General features: G+C 41.7%; 1 protein-coding gene across 1 annotated transcript in view; it reads left to right on the top strand.

Annotated features, from left to right (window-relative positions):
* Positions 1-10675: 10675 nt before the first annotated feature.
* The window catches only part of P2RY8 (P2Y receptor family member 8), a 35368-nt gene continuing 26463 nt past the window's right edge, over positions 10676-19580 (top strand). Inside the window, exon 1 of the mRNA XM_026054973.1 lies at positions 10676-10743. The gene's annotated coding sequence lies outside the window, so the exon portion shown is untranslated. The remainder of the gene's footprint in view (positions 10744-19580) is intronic.

Here is a 19580-nt window from a genome sequence, read left to right on the forward strand (position 1 = left end):
TTGTATGTAWGGTTTTCAACAGTGTCAGTGCTTTTATCAGCCGTTTATGAATGGCTGAATTTATGGCAAAGCTTAGCACAACAGAAGGTCAATTTTCTGCTTTGCATCTCTCCTCTCTTCAGACACCAGCCTAAAAAGCCTCATTTGTTGCCCAGAGCTCGGTTCTAGGTTTCCCTCCACCGCCAAGGTGTTCTGACAGTGAAAGCAGCTGTGCAGGCCTTGGCTGTGCCCCATGGGAGCCCGAGCTGGGCTGCAGCTGGAGAGCTGCTGGGGGTCCAAGCCAGCAGGTTTGCATGTGAGGCTGCTGCTCCTCTGGAAAGCTGCAGCTGAAGAGGACACCTGCCATGGCAAGCTCCCCTGGCGCTGCTCTTCTTGCCCAGCTGTCCGGGCACTCCTATAAGGGCTTCCCGAGCGGTTCTGCTTCCTTCCTTGCTTTCTGTCCCCTCCCCGCTACCTATGATGCTCCTTGCAAGTCCAGATGTGCTGCAAAAAAAGTCAACCATCAGCTCAAGCCAGTGGAGGGTTAGCTCAGGAACTTGTTTCCCAAAGAAGCCTGCTCAGTCCCTGCCCTCCAGAGTTGAAGCCTATTTCAGTATCACGGCCATGTCCTTTCCCTGACCTGTTATCTTCAGCATCCTGTCCTTTCCGGACAGCACTTCTTGCAGTCCTTCTTAGCTGGCTCCCTGCACTCCCAGGAGCTGCATATGAATGGGGTTCTTCCCTGAGGCATCTCTAAGGACTTCTGTTGCCATGAGTATGAGAGTTTTGCATGCACAACTTTGCAAGCAAAAGCAATATAGAGTTAAGGAACAAAGCTGCAGTCACATGTAGATGGCTATAAGTATGAGATAACTGTAAGAGCTGCAGTGGCATTACTCTTACATCAGCAGAACTGGGAACAGAATTTGACCTTACTTTTTTACCTGATGGTCTGCAGGAATAGTCACAAAATTAAAAGTACTGACTGATGTTTGTATCATAGAACCAAGATCTAGATTTCTGATTTCTGCTGTAACACAGTGCCTTTTGGAAATATACACCATCTAACCTCTCTCTTTCTATCTCAGTTTCCTTTCTGTGAAAATGAACACTAAATATTTTTGTATCTTGCTGAACGGACTTCTTAGTAACTGTGCAACTGGAAAAATCAAAAACTTTTCTGGGTGTGCCATACAGTTAATAATTAATAAGCAGTAAGATCATCTGCTCTTTTTTTTTCTCTTTTCTTATTCTTAAAAAGAAGAAAAAAATGGTTTGCTGTTGAGACAGTGGTGACACCTTATAAGCAACGGTGCATGATAGATTAAGAAACTGGGTGGAGTGCTTCCTTCCTGTAATCCGTTTGTAATCAGTGAGAAGCTGACAAATAGGATATGTTACATAATGTCTGAAAAACAACCGTAAAAAAGAGGCTGACCCACCTTCCAGGTTTAACTCTGGGCCTAATCCTGAGTCCTCTTAAAGCTTGGATGACAGACACCCTGCCTCAGTGCATGAAATTGCTGGCACTTGCCAGTCAATAATTATTCCATCTTCTGTTTCCCTYCTTGTTCAGTAGGCAGGCTTATTTCTTGCACAGCTGTTACTGAGGACAGAATTAAACATTACTTCAAGGGATCTTTTGGTGGCAGTCAAGACTTACAGTATCCGCTCTCCTCCCAAACATGGGTGAATATATTTTTTTAATAACTGTATGATATAACGGGGTCTTTACAAATGAGAAGTGGACAGAATAAATAAATAAMTAACTAAATAAATAAATGGATCCCATTGTTCTGTATGAGACAACCACAGTCCCTTTTTTCAGCACTCGCTACTGCAGAGCTGATGCAAAGCAATACTCCAAAACGCCCACTCTGCAAATTCCARTTTGTCGTGTTCTAGGTGCTAGCACCAAAACCAAAAAAAGAACTTCAAAATATGTGCGAAACATATTCGGTTCAAACACTTTAGTTGTAAAACAAACAAGCAAACAAACAAAAAAAAACAAAGCACAAACCCCCAAACATTAAAATCCTTTTAGTTTTTACCACAGCAAAATATTTTGGTTCCACGAGTGTGTCAACCTTTGCAAGAGCTGGCCATTTTACTTGCCTCTTTTGTCCAAGAGGTAGAGCAATTGGCTACAGGGGAGGTAGGAAGCTGGGCAGACTGAGCCACTTGATCACCTTTCATACACCCGAGGGCTTGGTTAATCTGGGAACAGGGAGCCAGGAAGCCTTGGTTTCCTGCTAGTCTGCCTACCAGTCACTCCACTGTTTGGGCTGGTGGAGGTCTGGCAGGAAACAAGTCTTGTTGTTACCCTAACCCGTGGCTAGGGTAACCAAACTCTTTTTATGACCATCATCAGAAGCTTTTCTTGAGCCAATGTGTCCCTAGTAATACAGCTTTTGACTAAAGCCTTGCTTCAAGGCTTTGGTCACTTCAGTTGGTAAGTCCCTGGGTGTCAAGGCAGGCTCCCGGAAATTGAGACCCACAATTACATCCCTGGGAAACCTTTGGCTGAAGAGGCCTTACTATCATTTCCCGGGAACAGTGTGGCAGAAGACCAATACAGAGTCCGGTTCTGGGGCAACACTGAACTGTCTCAACCATAAGATTGTAGAGGGGGTCCACCAGACCAGCCCACGGCCTTCTGCACTGCATAACTGTAAGCATTTGTGTCTTGGGCAGATCCACTCTTTGGGAGGGCTTCAGAGAAATGGGTATGTGGCCACGTCATTAAGGAGTATCGCATCCATCCAATCTTGAGGGCCCAACTCAATCAGGTGCCTGGAAAACTGCAATAAGCGAATATATCTCCCCCAGTCCAAGTCAGCTGAGCTCCCTGATGACACTGCTTGTCTCTTTCTGAGGGGGAGTTCCCTCTGCAAATTGCAGTAACCTCTATAGACCAAGGTTTCAGTCCTGCCTCCTCCCAACAGTCCTCTCACAGAAATATCATCTGAGATGCTCAGCTTCTCCTGAGTCCAGTCCTTAGGCTGGAATTTAAATATGCCTTTAACAAAGACAAATGACAAACAGAATTGGACTTTATATGATTGGTGGAAAAATACTTCAAATAATTAACTACAAAGGAAGAAATTCTGATCTCTGTTTTATTCCTTTTTTGCTTATTCAATGGCCGCTTTACACTGCCAGGGAAAAGTAAACAAGATCAGCTTATATGAGAATCGTACCCTGAAACAGCAATGATAGCAAGGGAAGTCACTTCTAAAATGTGACTGTCAGGATTATCAAACTGAAATCTGCCCAGTAGGGGTTACTCAGGCCAGCAATCAGTCAGCAATCAGCTCATTTTCTAAATGATTTCAAAAGCAGTTATTAGTTTACTTGAAGCTGAGTCAATTCAAGCTAAGACTCTAGCCAATTAGTGCCGTGCAGGTGGTTTTATTCACAGCCAGCTTGTGTATTGCTCTACTTCATTGCAGTCTGTGAGGGGGGCATTCCCTGAGTGACTGTGCTGGTCATGCTGATGCTAGGAGAACCGTTAACCAGAGTRAATTTCTCCAGGAGCTCATGTTAGAGTCTCGCAGTACAGACTGTTGTCTCCAGCGCTGCACTGGCATTTGGTTTTACCAGACACCCTTGTGAGCAAGAAACAGTCTTCTTTCCCTCCTCACTGGTGGGAAAAGGAAGAGGAAATATGGGCCAAAACTGTGTTCTCCTTGAAGTCAGAGAGGACCTTGTGCAAGATTTCATCCGCTGTCTCTGACATAGCCAGTTGTGATATTATGATAATTTGGCATATCAGGGCCACATATTCAAGGTGCGTTGGATGCACACTCATAAGCAGAGCAAAAAGGCATCATCCGTAAAACTGCAAAAAATTGATTTGTTGTCTCAGCAGTCAAAACATATATGTATTTATTTATACACACACACTGAGGGTCAAGGGTAGGTATTTCTAGAATTTTCAGTTAATCAAGAAATGTGTATTTTATTTTGAGCTAATAAAAATGTAATTTTCAGCCCAAATACATATTTTCATTTGGAGATTTTTTTTCTAAAAATTCAGTACTAAATTGACAAGGGCACTGTGAAACATCAGCCACACAACTGGAAGTCAAACTTGCTACTTCACAAGTTGGGCTTTAGCATCAGCTGCTTCACAAGTTGGGCTTTACTTTTGCCTGCAAGAAACTAAGGTACCTCTTAGTACTAAGTCCAAGCATTGCTTCCCTCCTAGGGGCAGTGACCAGTCACCAGACTGCAGGTTCATTATACATGGAGAATATTTTAATATTTTATACACCATAGATTAGCCTCATCAGGAGAGACAAACTCTGCATCTGGACTTACACTTTGATGCATGCCACAGTGCATCTTTTGGACCTGCGTCCTTAGCCCTGGTTTTMTGTCACTCCTGATTTGTAACCTATCTCTCCCTGCCTACTCCTATATAGAGCTCTTTCCACTTTTCCCTGATCTCCTGCTTTCCTCTCCTCCTTGTACTTCATAGAAGACTCAGTCCTCTCTGCCATCTATCACCACTCTCTCTTTTTTCAGCCATTTTCCCATCTCTTGCTTGCAATAGTCTCACTTACCCACTCCCACTCTCTCTCCACGCAGCTCAGGAACTCATGCTCAGACAGTAAATTGCTCAGATGAACACCTCTTCAGAGCATGCCTTGAGTCTCATTTGGAGAATGTTTACAAATTACTTCTCCATAGAAATCAAGAGACAAGTGTGAGTGTGCTTGGAGGGAAGGAGAGCTTGTGGGCCTCATGGTCTTGAGCCATTTTGGTCCTGGGATGCAGCCAGGACATTCACCTTGATGTAAAAAGTAGGAAGTTTTCCTGGATGTGGTAGAGCAGATATCGTTTGAGAGATCCTGACCTTAACCACTTTGCAGTCCAGTGACTGAAATGCTCTCCAAGAAAGGGAAAGCCTGTTTCAAACAAAGCAAAGAGGGGGCTCATATCATATGTTATTACCCTTGCCACTGAAATAGGCAGCAGAAATTTCCTATACTGAAATCAAAATGTGTCAGTCTGAAAACATAGAAATGAATCATTTTGGCTTTGAGTTTTTTCCCTTCATTCTCTCTTAGGCAGAATTACATGAACCTGCTTTGAAGATGAATAACTACCAGTTGAAATATCTTGACTCTATGAAGTCCTTGCAGTTGGATCTGCTCATGGAAGCATGTCATAGCTCCCCACGTAAGGCAGAAGTGCTGAGCAGGTTTTATCCCCCACCTTAAATTCACCATACCACACCTTCATGTGCCTAGGATATCAAGATGCTGAACTTAGTTTTAGAATTAAGTTGCCAAGATCTTCTGCTTATTACTTGCAGAGTCAAGATGAGTATCTTCTTTCTGGAGAGCTCTACAGTTCTTTATATCACCTAAAGAACAAGGTACGCTTGAAATGAATGGTCAGTCATAGCTGAGTTCTGGAGTTTTATCAGATGTGTAATGGCATCAGAGCTCAGCCAGCTCAATGGCATGGACAAAAATGTGCTTTGCATCTGGAAGATGAGGGTCAAAGTAACATATTTTATCCTAATCACTGCTGGTATCACAACTCAGTTCTGAGTTCTGGAGGTAGGTGTTGAGGAGCTTGGAGACATCAGGATGGCTGAAGGAGAGGATCTCCTTCTCCTTCTCCTGATTAATTTCCTGACTTCCCTCCATCCCTAGAATGGACCAAGTGCCTGAGTCTTGGAGATCTGCCCAAGACCTCCAAGTGCTAGATGACAAAGAAGCAGAAGTATCCCAGAATACTCATCTCCTTTCTTTCCCTTCTGCTATGATATGTGACAAATGTCACCAGACTCTGTTTCCTCCTCTCCTTTCTGCTTGCACTACTTCCACAGCTTGAGGACTTGTTCTCTCAGCCTCCCTTCCTCCTACCACCTTTTCCCACTTCTCCATGCCACCCTGCTACCTCTTCTTTCAGAACAGATTTACCCTCCCATCTCCTTCTTCACAAAACACAGGACTTTTTCATGAAAGTTGTCCATATCCCTGCAATCCCATATCTATGCACTCACAGACATTCCCCCCCCTCCACACACACACCTCCTGTGCAATTTCTCTTTGCCTCCTAATCCCCTGCTACTAGAGCTGATATCACAAACCCTTTAGGAAGAGCGCAGTGACAGATTGCCTTTCTCACCTTGTTTTCATATCACAGCTAACATTGTGCCATATCCTCCAACAGSCAGGCCATCACTGCCAAGCCACACCTACTGCCAGGCTTAGTCCCTCAGAGGGACCCAAAGTGGGTAGAGAATTAGTCTGTAGTTGCTCATTACCCCAGGACCCTCCTCAGTTGAAGAAGAGAAGATTGTATTTGCTCCTCTGGGAATAACATTGCTATTAATAAGTAACCAAATTTTGCTTTACTGCAGCTCCACAAGACCATTTCCTTTTTCTCTATTTTTGTCCAAGAGATTGGTATGTCTTGATGTGGAGCCAAGGAAACTCTCAGTGCTTTGTGTAAGTCAGATCCTCTTCCACAGTCTCCTTCCTCTGGGCATCAAGAGACAAACAGAAGCACATTCAGGTCACCCACAGGGTTGGTGCAGATTTACACTAACAAAAATCACAGCCTTATCTCCCAAGAGAAAATAGTCAAAGTTCAGATTCATACCAACGGAAGAAGGAACCTAAATACTAATCAACTGCTTCACATTGCTCTAAAGGAGGACTTGTAAGATGAACTCTTGACCCCCTGAGGTCAGTAAGAAGCTGACTATAGACTTCCAGAGCGTCAGAGCTTTGCCCAAAGAACACATCTATAAAAATTCACAGGATTCAAGGATTGTCAGAAATTGTCAAAAATTCAAGGATTGTCAAAGTTTCATATTTTTACCAAAAGTAAATGGTGACTATTCTTTTCTGAAAGTTTCTTTCCCCAGATCTAGGGGAGGCTGGGGAATTTTTTAAGAACAGCAGCGAATGAAAGTTTTAAAACTTGAAATGTGTGTAACCTTAAAGATCAAAATCTGGAAACAAAGAACTCTATTTCTAACCTGCTATGTTTTAGCTGAAAAAAGATTGTTATTAAAAAATAACAAACTAGGAAGCAAACCATTATTTTTTAGGAGGTCTGATTCAGTATTTTTGCATGCTTTGAGGTTGTGAGACTGAAACTCCTTCCTGTTTACCTGTAGGCTCATGGCAAGAAGCAAGTCTGGCAGCTGACAAAGACTGACAGTTGATTCAGTTTTTGTATGTGAAAGTGAGAGGAGTCAAGGCAAGAAGAACTTGAATCTCTATCCTGCAACCACGTTTTCTATAAAACTCCCCAATACTTCTGCATATGAGGCAATAAAATAAATAATCCTATCCTGAATGTTTTTGTCTCCATCCAAAAAAAAGTGACTAAGCATCAGTTTACACTGAGGACCATGAGTATCCCCATAATTTTTGTGGTAAACTGTGAAAGAATTAACATGAGGTTAAACATATAGCCGCAGATCAGGCTCCTCCATGTCGCATGGATTGAGTACCCATTGAGATTTATTATTACTGAAAATACATCCCTGGGATGAAATTCCAGTGTCTACATAAGTCAATGAAAAACTCTTAACTTCAAGAGGATGAGGATTTTATCTGTTGTTTTTATAAAATCTTGATTACGTTAAAAATTAAACAAATTATATATAGCAAAAGGAACTCTTACTGTCTGTGAAGACTCTCAGGTAAAGAACCTCATAAGTGTTTGTTTCCCTCCTTTACCTATATTCAAGGGAGCCTTTAAAGATTAGCTCAGGTATATACATCTACAGTGTAAATGCCTAGAGATGATGCCAACCCTGTCTCAGATAACCCAAACACAGGTCTCTGCACACACTCAGAAGCTTTGCATGCTGTGGCCTGAGGTATCAGTCCGGAGGGAAGGGAGGAAGCACCTTTAGATGTCTGTCTGTCTGGAGGAATCTAAACTGCTGCATGAAATATCCTTCAGAGGGACCTTGACAAGCTGGAGAAATGGGCAGAGGGGAACCTCATGAAGCTCAATAAAAAGAATTGCAAAGTCCTGCCCCTGGGGAGGAATAACCCCATGCACCAGCACAGGCTCAGGGCTGACCTTCCGGAAAGCAGCTTTGCAGAGGACCTGGAGGTCCTGGTGGACAAGTTGGTCATAAGCCAGCAATGCACCCTCGTGGCAAAGAAAGGCCAATGGCATCCTGGGCTGCATGAGGAAGAGCGTTGCCAACAGGTCAAAGGAGGTGACCCTTCTCCTCTACTCAGCCCTGGTGAGGTCACACCTGAAGTGCTGGGTCCACATCTGGACTCCCCAGTACAAGAGAGCGAATCCAGCGAATGGCTACTAAGATATTAGGGGACTAGAGCATCTCTCATATTAAGAAAGGCTGAGAGAGCTGGTACTGTTCAGCCTGGAGAAGAGAAAGCTCCGGGAGATCTTATCAATGCATTTAAATATCTGAAGGGAGGGTGTAAAGAGGATGAGGTCAGACTCTTCTCAGTGGTGCCCAGTGACAGGAGAAATGGACAGAGAGGAACCTCATGAAGTTCAATAAAAAGAATTGCAAAGTGCCCAGGCAATGGGCACAGACTGAAACACAGGAAGTTTCATCTGAATATAAGGAAAAACTTTTTTACTGTAAGGGTGACTGAGCACCAGAACAGGTTGCTGAGAGGGGATGTGGAGTCTCCATCCTTGGAGTTATTCAAAAGCTGTCTGGACATGGCCCTGGACAACCTGCTGTAGGTGATCCTGCTTGAGCAGGGGGCTTGGACTAGATGATCTCCAAAGATCCCTTCCAACTTCAACCATTCTGCAATTCTGTGAAATATCCCTTGTCCAACAGGGACACAGCATTGATCTCAGCACAAGGCATGGTGGCTGTGAGCAATGCTGGGAGAAGAGGTAGTGGCCACCTTCTGCACAATAATCTAGAATACTGGCCCAGACACTGAAAAACACTTCACCCTGAATAGGTTCAGACTCACTACTTCCACTTGCCAGGAAAATTCCCTAAGCATACAGTTGGGATATGTACCTTTTCCAGGCCTGTTGCTGAAGCTGGACCACTCTGCATAGAGGAATCCAAGATCTGAGTGACCATATCCTGTAAGTAAGAAGAATCTAACAAGAAACCTGCTAAAAAGAAACTTCTGATACCCACCACTGAAGCCATCCACCAAGGACTGAACAACACCAAGCTCTGGTCCTTGTTGCTAGCGTCATTTATGTAGTTCCTACAATGACTCTCCCATGGAAAAAGTGTCTGGAGCACAGGCTCTCTGACCCGTCAAGTCTTGCTTTGCTGGTTGAGCTTTACTAAGAGGGATGGAATAGATCCCTGTCTGGGTGATTTCTGTGTATTTTTGGCATGTTTTAATTAGGACACTGTCAGTCCTTGGAACTGCACTCAAACCTGAACCTTGTCCCCAGCCATCTGCCTTCCCTCCCTCTCTGTGTCTGCAAGAAGCTGTGAGTATCTCAGACAAGAGAGGGGAGAGATCCTGGTCCTTCCCCCGACCCTTCCCACTCCGAGAAATCCTGCAGCTTGGAGTTTAAGGCATTGCGCTTGTGGGCAGCACAAAATATGAATTTAGCTCTTCTGAAGGAGAAGACAAAACTGAGAACAACTGTCTTGCTGGGTACTTGAGCTATGAAACTGTCTTATAAAAGTGCACACTGGTGACATTTCTATTCTCTCTTCCTCTACCAACATCCCAAATGGAGGGAGTGACGCTTGCCACATTTTAAAATAAAACACACAGGTGCCTAGGCAAAAAGATTTCAGAGCTATGGAAAGGGGCATATTGATGTTCAGGACTCATCTTCTAAATCATAAAAAAGAAGGATGCAAAACACATCTGTCTTCAGTGTTTCAGTTTGCATTGTTTAAGTGTTTTCTTTCTCAGCCTGCCATTTTGGTGAGGTGAGATCTGCTTTGAACTACTTATTCTCCCCTATGCCTACACAGAGAGCCTGGGTGCCTGCCTTGGGCTCAGTATGGGAGGTGGCCTGTACTTCAAGGCAGCCTGAATCTTTGTCTCACCTGTGCTGCTGTCCAGAACTAGCCTTTACTAGCTTTCATGCTAATGATTTCTTATAATGCTTGGGCTCAGAAAAGACTTTCAGTTGAACTGTTATRTCCAGCCAAGGGAAATAGGCTTTTAGGGACTGAAGGATTTTCATGCACAGAGGACCCTGATAATCCAGCATGTCAGACTTTCACCTAAAGACCCCCTGGGCATTAAAGTATCTTCTACACTGTGTACTACAGCTGCCTATCCAGACTGTAATGGATGCTGCTCCTTTAAATAACTGGCTTTTACCTTGCTCTGTTGAGCACGACAGCACAGAAGTCATGTTGTGCATATTGCTCTAAGCCTCTTCTAAAAATGAGAGTTACGTACTCAAGCCATTACTTAGTCATTTCTACACTTCATCATATAAGCTTCATTCAACAGTAAAATGTACTTTGTCACAGTTATGCAGAAGACACTGCAAATTCTCTCTTCCATGGAGGTGATCAAAGTCATCTCCTCTGGCTACCTGCATATTCTGTGTGAAACACAAATATGTGTAGGGTGTGGCATTAGTTATCAAACTGCAGTGGAAGGATGAGATGGATCTTTTACTGTACTTGAAAAGTGAAGACATTAGAAGTGAGGAAGGAGTTAATCGTTGCAAAATACACGGTCATTTCCTGAGCCCTGTGGTTGGATGAGTACAAACTTTCAACTATTTCTAATTCTTCTCTGTCATTTAAGACGTTTTCAAGGTGCACTGTACATCCCAGATCAGGTAAGGAGTACAGCTTTTGACTTCTTGATTGTTTTTTCAAAATTGCTTTTCGGTGGACTCAGAAGGACTGATTCTTTCTCCCTCCTATTATTTACATCTGAAGGGAGAACACAGTTCATTGCAATATGAGATGTACATGTGTGTCTTTGTCCCTGATGTCTTTGAACTTTAGAAATAAAGTAAGACCTGCATGGGTTAATAATAGAGCAATAATAATGAATAATAATAATGAATAATAATAATAATAATGAAGAATTTATATTACTACTAGTCAGAAGTCAAAATTACTACAGCAGATACTGCAGTAAAAAAGGAAACTCTTACTGCTAGCTTTAAGAAGTTCAGTCTGCACAAACCACTATCAAAATAAAGGGTTCTCAGGTGTACAGTTTGCTTTTCGTAAGGAGAATAGTAAAAATTGTAGTGTGACTTCAACTGTATTTTAAAAAGGAGGAAGAATGAGCGTCTATACATTGGGGGAAAAAAAGCACTGGTTTTGTTTGTAAATCTGGATCTGATGGCTATCTGTTGCAGAGTCATGTACTATAGTCATCCTGAGACTGCTCCTGAGGTTTACAGCAAAGAAACATACATACACAAGTGTCTGTGGAACCACCTCATAAAAGATAAAATTTCATCAGGGTTTTTGATGCATAAAAACTGAACTCAGACAGACTGGCACCAGAAGGAAGTCTTGTAACACTGTGCACTCTTGCATGCTGCATTTGTTGTCTCTTAATAGACAGGGAGAGAGACTATTTCTGTGAAGGTTTTTTTTTTTAATAGTTCAAAAACAAACATAAAATAGCCATCTGTAGAGCAGATTATTGTAATAATGTGCTTTCATCAGATTACCCAACAGAAAGTGGAATCGTACATGCTGTGAGGATCCCCAGGTGAAATCACATGTTGGAGATTCAGTTTTTTTGGCATTTGCTTTTTTTAATTGTTTCTTTGCTTATAATCAGTTTGGACATTGGCTGTTTGACTGTGCTTAGTGCTTGGTGTAAACACTGTCTGGATTTTATACATAGCACGTGGGGAAACCCAGCTAGGGTTTTCAATARCATTTGTTTGATTCAGAAGCATAAGTCCCATTGATTTTTGGAAGTCAYTCCTAAATCACTTCCACCCTACCTGTGACATCCCTACTATGGTAGTATTTGAACATCTCTAATTAATTTCTCCCTTAAAACACCCTGTTAGCCAAAGAAATTTTGTCACTGTCATGTACAGATGGAGAACTCAGATATGCATATCATATTTAAATTGTGGGTGTGGGAACCCTTCCAAGGTCCTGAGTCTGGTGGTGTCCCATTCATCTCCCAGTTTTATCAGAAGGTGAATCCCAGTGGACACCAGAGTTGTGCCCTGTTTTTCACAACTCCCCAGTGCAGATGATCCAATCAAGAATCACAGGTCTACCATTACAAAGAGCTATAAATTAATTTAGACAATGCCAAAAGCATGCTATCATACAGCTAGAGATGAGATTATAATACCGATAGAAGCACTTACATCTCAGTCTTATCAGTGTGGGTATTGATGTTAATAGATTTGGTGTTCCTTACAGCTCTGTACGGCCTTAGTTGCTAAATAGTTGCAGTCTATGCTGAAACACATTGCTATTAATACTATGGCTTGCTAGATAAAAGCTGACTGAGGTATGCCTACCCATCCTGCAGTCACATTTCCCAGTTATTGCATAGGCATAGCTCACATGAAAGTACACAACAGCTTTGTGGGGGGAAAGCGAACTGAGCCCAGGCCTTCCCTGTCGCCAACCAGCAGTTCATCCACTGCTTCTGCCTTCATTTTATAACATTCCTTCAGTCATGTTTATTGAAAATGTTTATTTGCCTTCTGTCTTTTGGGGTAGGTCTTGATTCTGTTCAGATGCATCTACCTGTGCAGACAACTTTGCTCTCTGCAAGTTCAGCAAATAGGAGGCCAGCTTAAGTGATTTAAAATGTTTGCTCTCAGTATTGTCCTTCAGAATCAGTATCTTTGTTTGGCGTGGGAAAAGGGTGTATGCCTCAGTTTTCTGTAGGAGAAAGGCATATCTTCTGTGTAGTGGCATAATAGCATGGAAAAGAAACAAAATCTAGAAAAGCCATTCCTTGTATGGCAAGTATGGTCTCCCCGAGAAACTGTTGTGTTCTGGTTGAGTGACTAGACAGGGAGAAACCTAGCCTCCTACAACCCAGCCTCAAGAAATTGTATTGGGGTCTGTCCTCCTACTTGAATGTCAGGATTTTTTTCTCAATATGTTAATCTAGTGGTGTCTTGCACATGTATTGCCTCCTAATAATTCTCCTTCTTATTTGCATTGTTTCCAGATAAAAGGTTGTTTTGAAGCAGAAGTCCAGGGGGCTTCACTGTTAACTAATGTCTGCAAAGCCCCCCAATGGACAGAAGGATATTTTTTGTATCAGGCATATTTGCTGACTCCCTTCTTACGTTTTTCACAGTGCGCAAAAAGAGCTCTAAAATGGAGCTCTCCTCTCAAAAATGGCTTTATAGAAATGGGAGTGTTTGGTCCTTGATTTGTGCCTCAATAATTTCTGGATAAAATAAGCTCATTTTACAAGTAAAAGGCTTTGGGATTGTTGTTTGGGATTGTTTTCTCTTACTGCCAGCTTTGGATATTCTGACTGGAATTGGAAGGTCAAGTTGGTGATCCTTCTGGGCTTACTGTTTATACACAGGAAACCTCAGAGTGATTCTTTAGTTAGGATTATTGTTTTTGAAATGGGTTTAAAATTGGTAATATACTCCATTTTTGTCTAAATATAGGTGCTAATCAATAAAAAATATCCCACAGGTTTAATCTTTTGTATTCTTGAATCTGGTTATGTCAGTTTGATCTGGTCTCTTATAATACATATTTGATAGGAAGCCTTCAGTCCTTACTGAAATTTTCCTTTGGTAGTCTTATTTTTCAGTGGTGTTCAGCATTAACGAAAGCTATGTCCACTTAAAAACTCAGAGGGAGAAGGAAAGAGAGAGAGAGAGATTCTGTATACATTTCATGCAATGGTTCAATTTTTTTAAATGTTAGATTTTAGCCATTATTCATATCATGACAGGGAGATTCTGTCTTTTTATGCACAGACTAATGAGGAACCAATAGTTCTCCAGGCTAGTTAATGAGTGCAAGGCATCTATAAGCTTGTTCTTCAAGAGCTGCACATTTTGTCAGATTTTTATACTACTGCATTCAAGCTCAGCTGCTGATGAATTCAAAATAATTTTACCCTCACATCCTCTCTCTCCCAACTGCTGATTTAGCCTTGAAATTACAAGAATAAAATATGTACTTGATATGCTCGTGGTGAAGCAACTAGGGTAACTTACTACCAGGCACACTGCACCTGATTCACACCTGCAAAAGTAAAAAAGGAAAATGTCAAGTCAACCCAAAGTATGTGCTCTTTTATCTTATCTTCATCTTCAGATGTGGATATTATGCATCCTTAGTAATCCAGTGCAGGTACATGTTACAGCTAGTGAACTGTATTTTGCAACAATGAAAGTCAAGGTTATCAGTGCTGGTCACTATTCAGCAATTCAGTGTTCCTTTTAAAAATATTTTTTAGTAACAGCTGGTTCTTAAAAGAATTTTCTTTGGTCCTTTCTGCAGCTCTTAGTCATGGAGGAAATATAATCTGTTGCAGCGCGGAAACAGTGACCACAAAGACAAATTCCTTAGGGAGCTGCCTGTAAGTCTGATCAGCATTTAAGATGAAAAGTGTTACATTTCTTTGACAGGATGTTACACGCAGAGATTAGCTGTATGAGGCAATTGCTGAGGCAATTAGGGAATATTCAGGAACACAAGTCTTTGCTTTGAGTAGATGAGTAAGCACAAAGAAAGGAATCATCTTCTTAAGACTTCCCCCCACACATACACAAGTTTTCAAAGATATGACCAGTTTTTGAGGCTCTGTGAATCCCACCAAATGGAAATTCTGTTATCCCAGTATCCTGGGTAAACTGAGTAAGTCCCATTTCTGGGCTACAGTGATTCCTTCTGGAATGCAGAGGCATGATGAGAGATAGGATAGGAATAGCAAAACTGTGGACAAACAGGAACAGAAATGCTGAGGGAAAGGACAAAAAAAAAAGATAGGAGAAAATCTAGTAGTAGGAAACGGAGGTAGATGAGGACAGAGGGAGATGTCTGGACACCAGTCTGTCGGGGGACAAAGATAGACTTTGGGTTACACACTGCAGCTGAAGTAGGTGACTTGTAAGGGATAGCAAGACATGTGATCCTTTCAGCTCATTTCCTTAAAGACCCTGGAGTAAAACCTGAAACATCCAAATCTCAATAATCTTAAAAATAACTAATCTTTAAGGCGGAGTAGGTTTGTCTGCACCCTCTAGTGGTCTAGACAGAAAATATGGTGTTGCCCAACACCATCAGTGTCAGGCAACAACATATTTTGCACTACATCCACTTGTTGGGACCATTCATTCCCTGGCCTTTTGTGCTGTCTGACACATCTGTAATAATTACTGTTCTCAGACTGCAAAACAGGACAGCTGCATCCAAGCTGCCTTTTGGGAATGGTTTTTGCTCTGTGGTAACTCTTAACTTGCACAAAATGATTGTTTGGAGTCAAGAGTTGTTTGAGAGAGTACTAGCTGGTGTGATCCAGAACTGTGCCACAACTGTAGTCACACAAGAGAATAAATTTTGAGGCCTGAGCCCATGTCCTCACAGTGTTTAATTTACTAATATTGACATAGACTTAGTGTGGTAAAAGCTGCCTTGTGCATGTGAACTATGGTATAGCCTTCAATCACCTAAGTGTAGATATTACGGAAGGAAACCTTAGATTTTATCCAGGGCAGAGGAATACTTAAGWGCATAAAATCAATCAAAAGCCCATTCAGAAGGAGACTGTTGCCTGTAGATGCCCTGATCCACTTGCTTCTGGAGGCCACATGTCGACAGGACTGCAGGAAAAGACAAAATGGCCTTGTGGTTTTGATGATTGAGTAATGTCCTGGGTAATTAGATTTAGTTTGTGTTTCTGCCTGAAAGTCTTGGGTGATGCTGAGAAAAGAGCATCTCCAAAAGGAGTTTTTGGTGCCTGAAGTGGAGCTGGATTAAAACTTCAGAGCTTCATCCCCAAGTGGGGACAATTCTCATACAGCCACTGACTGTAATCCCCTAATAGCTGCTTCTTGTGACATAATATAACAGTACTTAATGCCAGGTATTTATAGAGCAATTGGATTTTGACAGGACTGAATGAGCTGTCCTAATGCCAATAAGAAGCACKCTTAAAGCACATCATTAAGATTGGGTTTCCTTAAAAAATACATGCTTTCTTTTCAAGCATAGTCGAGGAGGAGGAAATAATGCCACTCCTCTTCTAGAGCACTCTCCTAGAAGAAAGACCATGCATGTTCAACACTCTTTTTGGAAGGTATTCAAAGCTTTATCTACTTCCTTCCTTGAAAGTATACTAGTTACCACACTCAAGGCTGATTTACACCCTATCAGTCGCAGTTGCACCTTTATGGAAGATGAAGCAATAGTCATTTGACAAAAGTGGAGCAAATATCTAAAATATAGTGGCTAGGTCATTCAGCTAGAGGGCGCAGACCTGATCTCTGGTTTCATCTTCAAAGGCACTGTTTCATATTAAGTAGTCATCGGATAACCACAAACGCCCAATCTAAAGAGCAGAGACCAGACCATGTCCTCCTCCTTACAGATGACTGCCAATGTGTCTAGGCTAGAGAATCTCTTGCCCTCCTGCATATTGTTTTGTCTTCCCCTGAGTTGTCATATATATTTTTTTTATTGCTCATTTTGATGTGAAATATGGGTGGTACCCAGCAGATTTGTGGTTAAAACAATCTCCTGCTCAGATATCAATGCCATGGTCAGAGTAGGAAGGAAACCTGAGGCATGTATTTCCGTATTTCCTGACCTTAACCACTGAGCTATCATTTAGATAGGGAAGGGAAGTGTTTCTCTATTATCCATCATATTACCAGATTACAGCAAGTTGTATTCAGTCCTCTGAAAGAAAAGTCAACAGGGAATCTTTGTAAAAGGAGCCATCACAAACAGTATCAAGACTCTTGTCCCTGGTAGTTTTCCTGCAAGAGAGAAGATACTCTGTGAGACTCGCCAAGATTTTTCTTCCAAGTTTCCATGTTTCCAAGATTCATCCATAGTCTCCTCTGGATGAGCTGCACCTGCTGCATGTGTAGAATGCTGACTTCAGGCTGTTTATCATCATTTTGCTGACTATTTCAGATCCCATTCTGAGATATCCGAGTCTTCATTGGTGCCCTACACATTCCACGCATATGATGCTCATCCTGTAGGACTTGAAATTGTTTTCTTGGATCTGGTTTCAAGGGGTTAAGCTTTCAGAAAGCCACCAGCTCTGAGTTCCTCATTTTCGAGTGCCTGTTCAAAGACACCTGGGTCTGACTTGCAGAAGTATTGACTACTCACAGATCCAGACGTAGTCAATACAAATGTGGCTTTGAAACAAAAACATTTTATGTAATGCCATATGCTCTGAGAAATCAGGTCCTAGGCAGCTCATGTTCTCTGCACCTTACTTTCTTGTCTGTAATATGGGGTAAAATGATTTTCATATTAGAGGGAGGTAGTGAAGATAAGTTTGCTGTCTTTTTGAAGCACTCCAGTGCTACAGCATTGCACGTCACAAAACCACCCTCAAAGAAATTATTTATTTGATATTCAGGACAAGGGTTTGAACAGTGCACTATACAAAAGGCATAGTATCACTCATTGAACGATGAGGAGAAAAAAGTCTAAAGCTTTCTGATAGGGTTTTTTCCCATAGGAAAATTGTTGGGAGGGCATTGGTTCCAACACAGACCTAACGGAAATGGCTTAAACTTGTCTGTTTTCCAGCCAGCTGACTTGTAAAGTTTTTTGGCAACTGGGCTGATTGGCTGTCTTCAACTTGCTGACTTCCAGCTTTTCAGCAACAGCACCATTAAACTCCAAAGGAATCAGTGGAACCTGCTGAACCTTAAATTCTGCCTCCCAGGGTCTTCAGCAGTATTTTTGTTTGGGCTGTTAAAGCACTAACCTCTCTGAGGTATGAGCATTATGAGTATCTTGACAAGGAAAAAAAATAAAAGACATTTTCATAAGGGACACCTTCCCTTCCCCTTAATCCCAGGTCGCTGCAAAGCTGATGACCTCAGTTATGCAGTATTCAAATAATCAGGACAATGGTCAGTGCTGTTTTATTCATTAGAAATACATAGTCCAAAAAACTGCAACTTATCTATGATTGCAGCTGATACAAGTTGGTTTAACAACTCTGGTTAAGTAGTTGAGTTAAACAGGAGAAAGATCAAGCTCTTAAGCTGAACTGTGCTTTACACGTTGTACAGAAAACTTCTTTCTGACTGTAAATCATGACCTAAATTTGTGTGCACTTGCTGAACAGAATGTCTGGAACCCCTCTCTTTCACATGAAGATCTGTCTTCTCAGTCACATACTTCTCCTTTAGGGCATAAAAATATCATTAACACCTCTAAGAGGGCAAAGAGTGAAGTTTCCTTCTAGATCTCTGGCTTTAGTAATTTCAGCAATTTTCTGCTGTGTAAATACATAACCTCAAAATCTGGTCTTTGTGGATAAAATAGCCCCAAAAACTCATCACTGAGATATTTCAGGTTCAGAGTACATTAAATATTTGAGATCTTAATGAATATGTACTTTTAAAAGCTTTTTTCAGCTCTTTAAATCAAACATTTTCCGTCAACACTATTTCTCAGAGGAACTAACTGGACACGGTGCAGTTCTGCATGTTATAGTAGGCTGATTTGTTTGCTCTACTCACATATCTATCCCTACTAAAGTCTGTGGGCTCTCTTGTGTAATTACTTGTACCCCCATATGAGGGAAGGCAGAGATCATAACAGATCTGGAGGTCAATAACATAGATGCTTGATCTACTCTCAGCTTGAAAATAATTGCACCGAGTAATGAGTCGGTTGGATTCTCAGCACCTCCCAACTTTTGCTGCTGCATTACCACGAAAAGAACTTAAAAGTCTCTTACAGAAGTGCATGGAGATTTCTTTGTTATAAGGGGGAACATCAGCATGTGGAAAGGTTATTCCAATGCCAGTTAGCAGGAAGAGAGCACAGAGAGACAAACTGTACTACAGGAATATTGGTTCCTGTGGTTGTGACTAGCCTTCTGGCTGCTCTAACTTGTGCTTGGAGCTAATATGGTCATGAGTGTAGGAGGAAAAAAGAGGTGTTCAGAAACATCTTTGTCCTCTTTTCTTGGACAGCATGGGGGCACCTGGGAATTCAACTTCCTCATGTTTGGAATAAAAAAGGCAATGCCACACCTTCTTGCCATTGCCAACAATTTTACAGTTCAGACTAACACTTTAATATTACACGAGCTGTAAACACTCCTGTAGTCTCACCTGCCTCAGCACAGAAAAAAGTAATTACCTTCCATATATCATCAGCTTAAACTTTTCTAGTAAATCTGAAAGAATAAGTAGGGTGTTTGCTCACAAAGAACTGCATGGAAATTCAAAGGGTGCCAAACGTTAGTCACAGTTCTATATCAAAGATATTTCTGTGTCCAGCTGTGGGCCCAAGAGAGCTGAATGCTAAATTCTGTCACCTCCTGTTTCCTTCAATGGCAGCTAAATGTATTCACTGGGTCCTGGCCCATTCATAAATTGGGTCTGTCTTATATTGAGTCAAGCAGGATTTGGTGTAGGATTTACAGACTTGGTTTTGTAACCACATGAAATATTCTGCCATTTATTCTGAACTATGCTTTTATCGCTTT

Source organism: Apteryx rowi, unplaced genomic scaffold (genome assembly GCF_003343035.1).
Source record: "Apteryx rowi isolate R43461 unplaced genomic scaffold, aptRow1 scaffold_979, whole genome shotgun sequence".
Classification (NCBI taxonomy): Eukaryota; Metazoa; Chordata; class Aves; order Apterygiformes; family Apterygidae; genus Apteryx; species Apteryx rowi.